Below are 14,898 nucleotides of genomic sequence, written 5' to 3'. Positions count from 1 at the left end.
CTAATAAAAGTATAAGTGTTAAATTTAAATTAGATAACCCTACTTCATTCCATTTTTTCTATTTCTTCTTCTTCTTCTTCTTCAAATCATATGCATCCATATATTAAACATGTATATTTCTTTAATAATTGTTTACAGTCATACATGTATGCATGGTTTAGTTATCACTTAACTTGTCCATCTGAAATATAAATATACTTTATTTTTGGAATGTTTATGATTAAACGATGACTTTTCTTTTCTTTTCTTTTTTGTTTGTTTTCATGTTTAAGTTGTTACATAAGAGATTATATCCTCCTCAGAGGCTTCTGATATGCTATTAACAACAATTACTACAAAAAAAAAAGGATTTGTATTGATTAATTTCATAAAGAACCGATGATTGCGTTGCTTGTAAAAAAGACAAAATAATGTAGTTTCGAATCTTGTTTGTTAAGCATTGCTTGTGTAAAAAAACACAGTGTAGTTTCAATATTGTTTGTTAAAGGTTGCGTTGCTTGTGAAAAAGAGACAATAAAGTTGTTTCGAATCTTGTTTACTAAAGGTTGCGTTGTTAGTAAAAAAGACACAGTAATTTTGTTTCGTTAAACTTCGCATCATATGCGCATATATGGAATTACAATATTGTGTTGTATTAATGTATCCTTGTTTTGTTACTAACTAGTTAGTAGGTAGAATGCTTTGTTTTGTTATTTACAATGTAAGCCTACAGATATATTATATTATATTATATTTATTTATTTATTTGGGTGAAAACTAATTCTTATATTTTCTTCATCATATTTAAGAAAACAACAATGAACTCTTCAAGTGACATAAACAAGACGCAATGCCCCCTAGGAGACACTTTATATAAGCATGGGACGTGTAAGTATAATATGATCAGGGAGATCACAAGAGACGGCCGTGTGAAGCTCACAATTGTGCCCAATAACGCGGCACATCATCTTCGGTTGAAAAAGGATGGCAGGATTAAAGCCCGCCTTATGAATAATAACTAGTTAATCAAGGTTGATGATTGTACTAGTATTAGTAATAATAATAAGTTGTTGTTGCTGTTGTTATTATTATTATTATTATTGTAAAGTTGGTAGGTTTGTGCCTGTGTGTTTGTTTGTATAATAATAAAGGATTATATGTATGCAATTAATTTATTCTAATAAAAATGTGATGGTTGTGTTTTTTACTTAATCATTCACACATAAAGTTTTAGAACGACATAATAAACTAATAAAAGTATAAGTGTTAAATTTAAATTAGATAACCCTACTTCATTCCATTTTTTCTATTTCTTCTTCTTCTTCTTCTTCAAATCATATGCATCCATATATTAAACATGTATATTTCTTTAATAATTGTTTACAGTCATACATGTATGCATGGTTTAGTTATCACTTAACTTGTCCATCTGAAATATAAATATACTTTATTTTTGGAATGTTTATGATTAAACGATGACTTTTCTTTTCTTTTCCTTTTTGTTTGTTTTCATGTTTAAGTTGTTACATAAGAGATTATATCCTCCTCAGAGGATTCTGATATGCTATTAACAACAATTATTACAAAAAAAAGGATTTGTATTGATTAATTTCATAAAGAACTGATGATTGCGTTGCTTGTAAAAAAGACAAAATAATGTAGTTTCGAATCTTGTTTGTTAAGCATTGCTTGTGTAAAAAAACACAGTGTAGTTTCAATATTGTTTGTTAAAGGTTGCGTTGCTTGTGAAAAAGAGACAATAAAGTTGTTTTGAACCTTTTTTACTAAAGGTTGCGTTGTTAGTAAAAAGACACAGTAATTTTGTTTCGTTAAACTTCGCATCATATGCGCATATATGTAATTACAATATTGTGTTGTATTAATGTATCCTTGTTTTGTTACTAACTAGTTAGTAGGTAGAATGCTTTGTTTTGTTATTTACAATGTAAGCCTACAGTTATATTATATTTACTTATTTATTTGTGTGAAAACTAATTCTTGTATTTTCTTTATCTTATTTAGGAAAACAACAATGAACTCTTCAAGTGGCATAAACAAGATGGAATACGCCCTAGGGGACACTTTATATGAGAATGGGATGCGTAAGTATAAGATGACTAGGGATATCACAAGAGACGGTCATGTGAAGCTCACAATGGTGCCCAATGACGCGGCACATCAGTTTTGGTTGACAAAGGATGGCAAAATTAAAGCTCGCCTTCTGAATTAGTAATAATAACTAGTTAATCATGGTTGATGATTGTATTAGAAGTAGTAGTAATAATAATAAGTTGTTTTTCTTCTTTAATCTTTCTTCTTCTTCTTCTTCAACAAATGATAAGCATCAATCTATTAAACATGTATTTTTCTTAAATAATTGTTTATAGTCTATGCATGCATTGTTTAGTTATCACTTAACTAGTCCATCTAAAATATACATATACTTTATTTTTGGAATGTTTGTGATTAAACGATGATTTTTCTTTTTTTTCTTTTTTGTTTGTTTTCATGTCTAAGTTGTTATATAAAAGATTATATCCTCCCCGGAGGCTTCTGATCTCATATTGACAACAATTATTAAAAAAACAAAAGGATTTGTATTGATGAATTTCATAAAGAACTGATGATTCCGTTGCTTGTAAAAAAGACACAATAATGTAGTTTCTAACCTTGTTTGTTAAACATTGCATTGCGTGTGGAAAAATGCATGGTTTAGTTTTTACTTAACTAGTCCATCTATGTAACACCCCGGCTATAGCGGAAACGCCTGAGTGTGACGTACAGATTGCTCAAACACACGTGACACTATTAAGTGACCATAATAACGTTATTTCATTTAAATCATCATGTAACACAAGTTTATCAAATAATACAAGTTGAAACAATAAATAAATAAATGATAAGTTGTTTTTGAATATCCTATAGGCATGCTATGTGTCTTCTAACTTTCATCCTCGTATCTTTACACCTGTAACATATGTATAAAATAAAGTCAGCTATAAATAGCCGGTGAGTTTCCACAGTTTAAGTATGTACGTAAAAACCACACAATTCATGGACAAGTGATAAACGAGCAAGTAAGTCCTTTCCAGTTGGTAATAACAAACGTACTTGGGTAATCGCGCAAGTAAGGTCCTTTCCAACTGGTAACAACCAACGTACTTGGATAATGAGGCCCTTTTCCACCCGATACAAATGGACCGGAGTGCAAAGGGGCGTATGATCATACTTAATGAGGTTTCCCAATCGTGCAAGTAATACAAGTAGCACACAAGTCCATATACGAATTGTAGTTTGTAATAAAAGAAACAATGCTTGAATTTTTTATAAGGATACATATGCTACCCCAAAACATTAAAACATTAAAAAGGGGTGGTGAAAAACTCACCTCGAATGCGAAGATAAACTTATAATAAAAGCCAATAGCGCAATAACAAAACCGAAGCGATCGAAAATGCATTTAAAGCATCCGAAACGTTTGAACTTCTCGAACTATAAATAAATAAGAATAAAGACTAACTAACGGAATTGATGAAAACAATAATTTAGATAAAGGGATTTTAATATATTTTTATAGCTTTTTATGGAAGATTATAATATAATATTATATTTGAGTTTAACGAAGTTTTAGCGGTGTTTATTATTTAAGTTATAATTTAACACTAATATGAGAGTTACAATATTAATGTACGTTTTAAATGGGGATTATATTTTGAAAATTAATTATGTTAACGAATTAAAACTAACGAATTTTAACTCCAAGAATTGAGATTAACGGATTAAAGCTAACGAGTTAATTATTATTTTTACTCATTTTATTTTAATAATATTTTACGTTTAACAAAATTTTGGGTTATTATTATTTGATTACTATCTTAATGGGAAGATATACAAGACATGATATTCCTAAGACTTGGATTAACGTCTACGAATCGAAATTATATTTAAAGGTTTTAATAAAATAATCTAAACAATTAAAGTTTGCGGTTCATGCTAACGATCGAATTTAAATTATAGGGTTACGGAAATGAAAGTTTGATTTTTAAGTGGAAAAGTGATGAAATATAATTTATAGTTAATTTATAAATAAAATTATTTGGTTTAAAAAAAATAACTTTATTCATTTATTATGATTTTTTTTAAAAGATTTAATGGATTTTTATATAATATTTCAAGGTCTTAAAAAAAAAGAAAACATCAACTGCTATGACCCGGGTATGTGGTTTAACGTAATACAAACTGAACCACTAGACCATGAGCTAGTGTTGTGATATAAACAAAAACAAAAACCTTATAAACTTAGTTTAAACTTCATCTTCTTCCCCACATGTACCCTAGATTTTAATTCTTCACAACCGATCCATGTTCGTTTAATCTTAGTTAGGGGTTTTAATTCTCATTGAAAAACTATCAAAAACCATATGAAAGCTACCTGGAAACGTTATTATTTGAGGGTGAACGACGGTCGGCCGGAAAAAACGATTTGGACGGAAAATTTCGTGTTTCAGAGAGCATAATAGGTTAAAGTGATGATCTGAGCGAGTTTAGACGAATGTTTGAGGCCCTATTTATAGTTTAATTGAAACGTAACAGTGATAAATGGTTGTTAATGGTGTTGCCAGTTATCTGGCGATGGTTACGGTGGTCGCGGGATGACTTGAAGCCGTTATATCGCGATTAAAGTGTTGATTGGCGTTTAATATCAAAGTCTAAGGTCATTCCCATAAGATACTTAGTCAAAAACGAGATTTACGGCGAGTTTCAAGCTTTGCTGGAGACTGCTCGTCGCCGGAAAACCGGGTTTCACGGGGAGGGGACGGCTGGGGTGGGGTAATTCATATTATATTAATATAATTTAAACACAATTACATGTTTGGCCCCTAGAGTTTCTAATTGCTTTAAAACTTAAAATTAAATTATAATTACAATTTGAACCTTCAACTTGAGAATGTTATAATTAATGAAATGAAAGTTAATATATGTGGATATTATATTATACCAGTTAGTTGGCGAATTGATTAACTTCAATAACTTTAAATCTCGGTGTTTCGTTATTTGAACAAAAATGAATATAAACGAACAAACGACATCATCGAGGGTATTTATTAATGAGGAATAATAGATAAAATACATCGAAACGAATTTGAGGAATATATACTTACACACATATATTTATAAACAAAACCGAAAATTTGAAATGGGTCGGGTTTTCAGGTTTGAAAAGTAACGAATGTTACAATCTAAAATATACATATACTTAATTTTTGGAATGTTTATGATTAAACGATGATTTTTCTTTTTTTTTTCTTTTTTGTTTGTTTTCATGTTTAAGTTGTCACATAAGAGATCGTATCCTCCACGGAGGCTTCTGATATGATATTAACAACAATTATTAAAAAAACAAAAGGATTTGTATTGAAGAATTTCATAATGAACCGATATTGCGTTGCTTGTGAAAATGACACAATAATGTAGTTTCGAATCTTGTTTGTTAAACGTTGTGTTGCTTGTGGAAAAAGACACAATGTAATTTCGAATATTGCTTGTTAAACGTTGCGTTGCTTGTGAAAAAGAGACACTAAAGTTGTGTAACACCCGTTAATTTCCGGTTTAAAGAATTAAAGCATGTAAAGTATGTATATTTCTTGGGAGTTATCCGGCATATTTCGTTGGCCTTCTCATCAACCCGGTACGTTAAAATATGTAACTTTTCCACCAAGATGTTAATACTTTAAAACTTGAAGGGCTGAATGTGAAAATTCTTTATATCATAAACCCTAACCCCATTCCCCCCTTTTGCTATTTCCGATCGGCCAAGGCAGCCGCCCCCACCCCTTTGTTCTTCGACTTTTTGATCAATTTCAAGCTCCTAGAAGTGGTTCAAGATATGTACTACAATCCCCAACACTCCCTTCGTTCAATCCTAGTCGTATTGATGCTCAATTTTGCCGATTCTTTTCGTATGACAGATTTCGGCTAAGGATCAATTGACCAGCTTCCCGTGGATAAAAATTAGGGCTTCTGGTGTAGAAAGATTCCCAGGTATGGCATTTACATCATATTAAAATTTCGGGGTCATTGAAGGTGTTTAGGTCGGTCAATTGATTTTAGTTCGAAGATTAGGGTTTATCGAGTGTAGAATCGTCAATTGTTGAGTTTGATGCGTTAATCGATCAAATTTCCAACCGAATCAGTTTTCATAGCCCTAGATGGATTTAATGGCTGTGAGAAAATTATTTTTTTTTGTACTCGGGGCTGATTTCGTTGGGGATTAGTCGATCGAGTCGAAACGTTAATTTGAGTGTTGTGTAAAGGAACCGCCAACCATGTCGACTCGTGTGACATAATTATGATACATGAGCAGGTTAAGATGGGAATTTGGTCCATATGGGGCTGATTTGCTTGGCAATTGGTTTAAGGATTTATTACGCGCGTATTCGACTCGATTTGCATACAAACGGGTGAATTGTGCATCATGGTTAGCCCCGACCATGATCGTAGGGTGGGTTTGGTTAATTGAAAGGTTTTAGGGGCTGAGGTAAAGTAAATGAGTATGGGCTAGGCCTCGAGTCAAAACTATTGGGTTTAGACGGTTCGTTAGGCGAGTGTGTTATTACGGGCTAGTTTAGTAACGCGTTGTGTACAAATTACAGGCTCTTACTTGTGAGTGTGCACTTAGAGATTCTTTAGCTCGTTGCTGGTGTTTGTTTGATTTCAGGTGAGTTCATGATGCCCCCTTTTAACTCTTTTTAAATTTTGGGCTAGCATGCACACCTAAGCGATTTTGCTTGATGAAACGTTTAAACTATTTTATATAGGCTTGCTTGTATATGGTAGGCCTTGGGATGTTATAGTATGTATGTATTATTATATGGCCAATATCTGGCGATGTTGTTATCGACTACGGATGTTACGTATGCCTACTTTGTGTTTGCATACGTTGATGATATGTTACGTGTTTGGGTTGTACGTTTGCTCGACCCTGATGTTATTACTTGGATGTTATATGTATGTATGTATGTGTATATATATATATATATATATATATATATATATATATATATATATATATATATATGGATGTACTTATAAAGATGTTTATATATATTTAAGTATGATTATTTATTGTTGATGATAGCCTAAATGTTATATCCCGTCTATTTTACAATTCTTGGAATGACTATCATGATTATTATTTATTGATGTTATTTATTTAAAACTTGAACTCACTCAGCTCAAGCTGACTTTGTGTGCATGTTAGTGTGAGTTTCAGGTTAGGAGATGGATGCATTACCGCTTGGACGTGCACGAAGCTACTTGGATGGTGGAGGGCATGCTTAGTCGAATGTTTCAATAATAATAAACATTTTCGTTTCAACATTTATTTAAATACATTTAAATTGGTTTTGGGCATAACTCCCGGGTTTCGGGAACTTGTTTCATTAATTATGGTTTTCCGCTGAATTATACTCTGAGACGTTTATTTTAATGGAAATAACTATTTTCAAGTTTAAGTATTTTGTGTGAATACCAACTGTAGGGTTCCCGGAGTTTGGGGCCTTACAAGTTGTTTCGAATCTTGTTTACTAAAAGTTGCGTTGCTAGTAAAATAGACACAGTAATTTTGTTTCGTTAAACTTCGCATCATATGCGCATATATTAATTACAATATTGTATTGTAGTAATATATCATTGCTTTGTTTACTGGCTAGTTAGTGGGTTGCATGCTTTGTTTTGTTATTTACTATGTAAGCCTACAGTTATATTATATTTATTTATTTATTTGTGTGAAAACTAATTCTTGTATTTTCTTCATCTTATTTAGGAAAACAACAATGAACTCTTCAAGTGACATAAACAAGACGCAATGCCCCTTAGGGGACACTTTATATGAGAACGGGACGTGTAAGTATAATATGATCAGGGAAATTACAAGTGACGGCCTTGTGATGCTCACAATGGTGCCAAGTGGCACTACACTTCAGTTTTGGTTGTAAAAGGATGGCAAGATTAAAGCCCGCCTTCCGAATTAATAATAATAACTAGTTAATCAAGGTTGATGATTGTATTAGTAGTAGTAATAATAATTATTATTGTTGCTGCTATTATTATTGTAAAGTTGGTTGGTGTGTGCCAGTGTGCTTGTTTATAAAACAATAAAGAATTATATGTATGCAATTAATTTATTCTAATAAAAATGTGATGGTTGTGTTTGTTACTTAATCATTCACACATTAGCATTAAGTTTTGAGATGAAATAATAATAAACTAATAAAAGTATAGGGATTAATTTAAATTACCAAACCTTACTTCATTATCTTTTTTCTATTTCTTCTTTCCTCTTTCTTTCTTTCTTTCTTTCTTTCTTCGAATGATAAGCATTCATTTATTAAACATGTATTTTTCTTAAATAATTGTTTGTTATCATATATACATGCATGGTTTAGTTATCACTTAACTAGTCCATTTGAAATATTATACTTTATTTTTGAAATGTTTATGATTGAACAATTATTTTTTCTTTTTTTCTATTTTGTTTGTTTTCATGTTTAAGTTGTTATATAAGAGATTATATCCTCCTCAGAGGCTTGCAATTTGACGTTAACAACAATTATTAAAAAACAAAAGGATTTGTATTGATGAATTTCATAAAGAACCGATGATTGTGTTGCTTGTAAAAATAAGACACAATAATGTAGTTTGAAATCTTGTTTGTTAAATGTTATGTTGCTTGTGGAAAAAGACACGATGTAGTTTCAATATTGTTTATTAAAGGTTACGCTGCTTGTGAAAAAGAGATAATAAAGTTGTTTCGAATATTATTTATTAAAGGTTGCGTTGTTAGTAAAAAAGACATAGTAATTTTGTTTTGTTAAACTTCGCATCATTTGCGCATGTATGCAATTACAATATTGTGTTGTAGTAATATATCCTTGCTTTGTTACTAAATAGTTAGCAGGTAACATGCTTTGTTTTGTTATTTACTATGTAGGCCTATAGTTATATTATAATATAATATATTATATTATATTATATTATGTTATGTTATATTATATTTCTAGTTTTAGAGCCCGTGTTACACACGGGATAATTCAAATTATAAAATTATAAGTAAAACAAATAATTACATGGCGTATATGAAAGAAAAATGTATTACATATATGCCTGTATCTATACAATATGTACATAAATTGATTTTATTTATATCACAAAATGATTTTTTAAATGAACATAATAAAAAAATGTCCGTGCAAAATCGTACCCGAGAATGCTTCTTTCTATTGAAAAATTCATTATCGGTGTCATATATGTATAATTGAAAGAATTTTGTTTATGAACCAATTTCGAAAATAAGACTTCTCATACGATAGTAGTTCTAACTACTCAGCCTAAATTCAAAAGAGGCGTTACCTTTATTGATATATTTATCAATTTACCATCCATCAAAAGAAAATAGGATATTAAATTGTAACAATAGATGTTCTTCAAGAAGTATGTTTTTCTGAGCTACACCATAAAAAAGATTTGATAAGTTTCAGAGGGCTTCTCGACTTTGTCATAATGACAACATAAAAAATAAGATGTAAACCCATTCAATTTTGTGAATACTTTGTTTCATTTGAGCATAGTTTTGCATGACATACTTCCTATACAACGTTTTGATCACCATTTTAGGAAAAATTAATGTTGACATAAATATTTGAAATTTGATAAAAGTTAGAAGCATTGATAGGCATGGGGGTGGCATGTCGAAAGTGTTCGCAATCTTTTCTTAAGTTTTAATAGTTAAGGGAAAAATAGTCAATTTGTCAAATCCTGAACCTTTTGATTATTTTAAAAAATGCCATTAAAAATAAACTTGAAACCCGAATCCTGTATAAAATTCTAACTTTCATACTTTTGACATTTTAAAGTCAACACTTTGAACTCATAACAAATTTGACGATAAATCTATTTTGCATTCTCAAACTTTTAAAAATACTCAAAATTTTCATTTTTGACCCGTAACAAAATTTGGCCTAAATGTAGTTAACTTGTACCAAACAATCTATTTACCAACTTTTGATCTATAAAATCAAATTTAACTTCCACAAAAACCCAAAACAATTTTCATTTGAGAAACATGATTTGTTGTTGATTTTTGAAATTCACCAAGTATTTTGAAATATATAGTAAAATAATATGTTAATATTTATATCTATAAAATATATAGATATTATATAAATATAGTGTAAAAGGAAAGTGAATAATTATTGATTTATTACATATATTAGTGTATATTAGTTTTTGAGGGAAAAAATTGTAAGAATTAACCAAAACATGACAAATGTCTCTATTTATTTTACTTTATTAGAATAGGTAGATATTATATTATATTATATTATATTATATTATATTATTTGTGTGAAAACTAATTCTTGTATTTTCTTCATCTTATTTAGGAAAACAACAATGAACTCTTCAAGTGACATAAACAAGACGCAATGCCCCTTAGGGGACACTTTATATGAGAACGGGACGTGTAAGTATAATATGATCAGGGAAATCACAAGAGACGGCCGTGTGAAGCTCACAATGGTGCCCAGTGGCACGGCACATCAGTTTTGGTTGAAAAAGGATGGCAGGATTAAAGCCCACCTTCTGAATTAGTAATAATAACCAGTTAATCAAGGTTGATGATTGTATTAGTAGTAGTAATAATAATAAGTTGTTGTTTTTGTTATTATTATTATTGTAAATTAGATAGTTGTGCGCATGTGTTTGTTTGTATAATAATAAAGGATTGTATGTTTACAATTAGTTTATTTAATAAAAATGTGATGGTTGTGTTTTTTACTTAATCATTCACTCATCAGCATTAAGTTTTAGGACGAAATAATAAACTAATTGTCACACCCCGGCCGGGAGGTGGGACGTATCAGCTCATTATGAGATCGTAGCAGCAGAATTATGGATAATTAGGCATATGACTTAAAACATACAGGTCCAACTTACAATTACAAGTCCAAGTCTTAAAATCACAATGCAACATAAAACAACTTAATACAAGTCTTAGCAAAACAATCATTCTTCCAACTTTTAATTCATAACTTGGCTTCCTAGCTTGCCTTATCCCAATACTAGATGCTAGCTTTTAAGGTGCGGGTTTGTTACCTGAAAACATGCTCAAAAGAAAACGTGTGTCAACTTTTTAGTTGGTGAGTTCGCGGTTTAGTTTACTCAAAATTACTAAATAATCTTTCACTGCAAATGTAAACAAGTTGATAATGTCTCTATAACAAGCCACAACCAATCCTAAATACATAGTCCCAGTGACCGAATGTAGTCGCAATGTTCATTCATACCCTGCGGAAGTACGAGAATGTTCCAGTCACATGCCGTGGTGTCCATGCATCTGAGGGGTTTACCGATTGAACGGAATTATTTCCCGGACATGAGGTCTCCCAAATAGTATATTATCCATGTAACTATAGGCTTCACCCCGAAGCTAATGGTTGTGTCATAGTGGGACAGTTCAGCAATTGTTCACTTGCTAATGTGTTTAAATAAGAGCATGTGGTCAACCCAAAACAAACGGTTCAAAAAGGGGGCTTCACACAAAACTCACCTGTAGTGTTGAAACGAACTAATACTTTAATCAGGTCGGCAAAGTGAGCACTACTTTCATGTTTATGAAATTTGCAAAGTTATATTAAAGTAGTAGTGTATGCTTAATATTTGTAGGTAAAATGCCAAATTTCATGTTTGGTTATGTTCGGTTTACTTTACGGTCCATTCCCATAAAAGGGGTATTTCGTTAATTTTGGCTATATTGCTAACCAATACTTTATTTGTTTTTAGCTTACAACAATGGGAGATGTTAAAAGTAGCACATATATATTTCAGTAACTACTTGGAATAATTCAGGTTGGATTGGTTCAGAATTCTACTTTGGTGAATTTCCACTTCTAGTTCTACTACTATGTTTTGTTAAGCTTTTGCATTATGTTCAAACACATAGATTTTCTTCACCTTCCTAACTGTGAAATTACCAAGTACTCCAGATCCTAGGACTTCATGAATTATTCTTCACCCTATTTCTCAAAAGATACAAATTTTTTTCCTATGTTCGTTTCACTAGTCGGTTACCGCCGTTGGCTAGTTTTCGATTAAACTTAGGGTGTAATTTGTGACTTTTAAGGCACAGACTTCATGACACTACTTTTCCTAATAAATCATCCTAACTTACTGTAATAGTACTTGTGTAACTCAAAAATGTTTGGGGTCTTTGACAACTAGTTAAAAATATAGATTCTTTTGCTAAATTAAGTTCAAAAATGCACTTTTAATAGCTAGAAAATATTAAAAATTATAATTTTTTTATTTTTGGTTCAAAAATGCACTTTTAATAGCTAGAAAATATTAAAAATTATAAATTTTTATTTTTGGTTCATTTATAATATATTAAAAAATGCACTTTTAAGTTTGTTTTTAAAGACAAAAAATCAATCATGTCTGCGGTGATGGACGGTGGTGGTGGCGGACGGTGGGTGGTGGTGGTGGTGGCGGACGGTGGGTGGTGGTGGTGGCGGCGCATGATGGGTGGTGGTGGTGGTGGTGGCGCATGATGGGTGGTGATGGTGTTGGACATTGGGTGCTGGTAGGATGTTAAGAAGTGTGAAGATATGTGAAGAAGTTAAACAATAGCTTCTTTTTTAAGACCATAAAAGCAATTTGCAGATCTTATTTAAAAAAAAAACAAACAGTATTTAGAAACTTATGTCTACGCGTCCGCAGACATAAACCTCATGCAAATGTTTTAAGCAAAAACAAACACCACTAAGTGAATATAATGATGAAAGGGAAGAAAGTAGGGAATAGGGTGGAGGAGGATGATGGATACGGTGGGTGAGCAGGGGGGTTTGGTTTGGATTTTAAATATTTTGTAAATTTTTAATCTTTCCCGCTAAGGCTTTCATCTATTATAATTGTTATTATTATGTACATGCATATTTTTATAAAAACACTAGGCATTTAGAGTGTCATGAATATTTTTATGCTAACTTTTATTAATATGTAAGAATGTATAAAATTTGTGTTTTTGATTGTTCATAATCTTCCTTTATATAAATTGACCACCTATTAAAATGGTTCTTTTTAATAAATACCGAATATAATGGTGGTTTTGTGTCACAACATTTTCATTCTAACCCATGTTCATTTGGTGCTTTGAAAATTATATTTCATGTATATATGCATTTATATGGACTCCTACACAACTTAGTTGTAGGTCCGTCACATTACTTTAGTTCGTTTGCCCAAAGCATACCTATTTGAATGTTTGTAACTTTATATTTTATCATTGATTGACAATAAAATATTATGAAATGTTTTTTTTATCAATATTTCTGAGTAGAGTAATTGTCCGTGTTTAGTGCTTCTCCGACCGATTTTCATTAATTCCATCATAACGTTTCTACTGTACCGTCCACCTAGATTATAAAAGTCTAGGTTTTTCACGGGCATTCTAGCTAAATGGTTTCTTTCTACAACTAATCATGTTGAAACATCAGAATAACAATAATAACAAAATAATAAAATTTAGATGATAAGATATTCGTTTTAACCTAAAAATGTTTAGGGTTGTCATACTAATAAAAATGTGAGGTTAAATTTAAATTAGCTAACTCTACTTCATTTCCTTTTTTCTCTTTCTTCTTTCTTTCCTCTTTTTTCTCTTTCTCCTTTCCTCTTTCTTCTTTCTTTTCTTTCTTTCTTCTTCTTCTTCATTAACAAATGATAATCATCTATCTATTAAATATGTATTTTTTTTTAAATAATTGTTTGTAGTCATATATGTATGTGTGATTAAGCTATCACTTAATTAGTTCATCTAAAATATACATATACTTTATTTTTGGAATGTTTATGATTGAATGTTGATTTTTCTTTTTCTTTTTTTTTTGTTAGTTTTTTTGCTTGTTTTCATGTTTAAGTTGTTATATAAGAGATTATATCCTCCTCGGAGGTTTCTGATCTGATATTAACAACAATAATTTAAAAAAAAAACAAAAGGAGTTTTATCGATAAATTTCATAAAGAACCGATGATTGCGATGTTTGTAAAAAAGATACAACAATGTAGTTTCGAATCTTGTTTGTTAAACGTTGCGTTGCTTGTGGAAAAAGACACAATGTAGTTTCGAATATTGCTTGTTAAAAGTTGTGTTGCTTGTGAAAAATAGACAATAATGTTGTTTCGAATCTTGTTTATTAAAAGTTGCGTCATTAATAAAAAAGACACAGTAATTTTGTTTCATTTAACTTCGCATCAATTGTGCATATATGTAATTACAATATCGTGTTATAGTTATACATCCTTGCTTTGCTACTAGCTAGTTACTAGGTAGAATGCTTTGTTCAGTTATTTACTATGTAAGCCTATAGTTATATTATATTTGTTAAATTAAAGAGTGAAAACTAATTCTTGTATTTTCTTCATCGTATTTAGAAAAACAACAATGAACTCTTCAAGTGACATAAGCAAGACACAATGCGCCCTAGGGGACACGTTATATGAGAACGGGGCATATAAGTATACGCTGATCAGGGATATCACAAGAGACAGCCGTGAGAAGCTCACAATGGTGCCCAATAATGCGGCACATCAGTTTTGGTTGAAAATGGATGGCAAGATTAAAGCCTGCCTTCTGAATTAGTAATAATAACTAGTTAATCAAGTTTGTTATATTAGTAGTAGTAATAATAACAATAAGTTGTTACTATTATTATTATTGTAAAGTGGGTAGGTGTGTGCATGTGTGGTTTTTTATATAATAATAATAATAATAATAATAATAATAATAATAATAATAAAGGTTGTATGAATGCAATTAGTTTATTCTAATAAAAATGTGATGGTTGTGTTTTTTACTTAATC

This window comes from Bidens hawaiensis, unplaced genomic scaffold, assembly GCF_021521415.1.
Source record: "Bidens hawaiensis isolate Kalapana, Puna unplaced genomic scaffold, B.hawaiensis_p1.1 tig00036414_1, whole genome shotgun sequence".
Classification (NCBI taxonomy): domain Eukaryota; kingdom Viridiplantae; phylum Streptophyta; class Magnoliopsida; order Asterales; family Asteraceae; genus Bidens; species Bidens hawaiensis.
Note: the sequence above shows the minus strand (reverse complement) of the source record.